Source organism: Schistocerca serialis, chromosome 3 (assembly GCF_023864345.2).
Source record: "Schistocerca serialis cubense isolate TAMUIC-IGC-003099 chromosome 3, iqSchSeri2.2, whole genome shotgun sequence".
NCBI lineage: Eukaryota > Metazoa > Arthropoda > Insecta > Orthoptera > Acrididae > Schistocerca > Schistocerca serialis.
The window spans coordinates 639,693,375-639,694,841 of record NC_064640.1 but is presented as its reverse complement, the minus strand read 5'-3'; the positions used below and the strand labels follow the sequence as shown (position 1 = coordinate 639,694,841).

Sequence of the window (1,467 nt, the reverse complement as noted above, 5' to 3'; positions counted from 1 at the left end):
CAATCTTACTACCGCACAAACTGGAACAGTCCTTGGTCGTTTATGTTCACAATAGTAGAAAAATGAACAATAAATTGTAAATGATGCTTTGGTCCAATAGTATTAATTAAAAGTTAATGCTGTTCAAAAAATTAGTGATTGAATGTTGTTTTTTAAGTAAAATATTACGGAGTTATTGAGCGTGGCCCTCTACATGCGATGTATCTCTAAGTTGTTCCTGTACATATCGATTGTTTCGCTGCGACTCACTAGCATCGCTTCGGCTTGTTACCAACAGAAATGGCAAAGAAAGAATAATTCGTGGAACACGATATGCGTCCCCATTTTGCAAATTGTTAGAAAACAATCTCAGAAAGGCCCTCTTCGTAACTTCTACTGGTAAGTATTCAGAAAATTATATTAGCGTTCTAAATGTACAACTTTTCGTGTGGCCGGCAGTCTTCCTCGTAATTTATATGCACAGGTTCGACTTTGAGATATTACGCACGTAGTAACTACCATGTTTTTTTTTTATCTTGCATATTTAGACACTTTTCATGCATTTTTAAGCGTTTTTCACACATATTTGCATGCATATTTAAAGGTTCTTATGATGCATATAATCCGGTTTCTAGCTATGACCATGGTCGTATTTAAGAAACCTAATGGATGACTTTTAATCTGTGTTGGCTAAGTCTACCTTTAACGCTCAAGTAATTGTCTGCGTTGTTGCCTTGACAGATGTCGTTTCTTTGAGCCAAGCGTCAATTAATTAACTCCATCCGAACAGGCCTTGGAAGGCCCAACGATACCGAATGGCAACCGGGTCATCCTCAGCCCAAAGGCGTCACATGATGCGGATATGGAGGGGCATGTGGTCAGCACACCGCTCTCCCGGCCGTATGTCAGTTTACGACAACGGAGCCGCTACTTCTCAATCAAGTAGCTCCTCAGTTCGCCTCACAAGTTCTGAGTGCACCCCGCTTGCCAACAGCGCTCGGCAGACCGGATGGTCACCCATCCAAGTGCTAGCGCAGCCCGACAGCGCTTAACTTCGGTGATCTGACGGGAACCGGTGTCACCACTGCGGGAAGGACGTTGGCAAGCGTCAATTACTTGGGACACACTTACACATCAAGTAAAGATGGGATCACATCCGCAACGTGTCATGTGAATGCAATCAGAAACTTACTAGCTCCTAAGAATTACAGTAGTGCTTCATCATCATCATCATCATCATCATTATTTAAGACTGATTATGCCTTTCAGTATTCAGTCTGGAGCATAGTCCCCCTTATAAAATTCCTCCATGATCCCCTATTCAGTGCTAACATTGGTGCCTCTTCTGATGTTAAGCCTATTACTTCAAATCATTCTTAACCGAATCCAGGTACCTTCTCCTTGGTCTACCCCGACTCCTCCTACCCTCTACTGCTGAACCCATGAGTCTCTTGGGTAACCTTGCTTCTCCCATGCGTGTAACATGAC

The 1,467-nt window shown here is 42.8% G+C and overlaps 1 pseudogene; it reads right to left on the bottom strand.

The window, feature by feature from the left end:
- Positions 1–964: 964 nt before the first annotated feature.
- On the bottom strand, positions 965–1,082 carry LOC126471745 (5S ribosomal RNA; annotated as a pseudogene).
- Between the last annotated feature and the right edge of the window lie 385 nt (positions 1,083–1,467).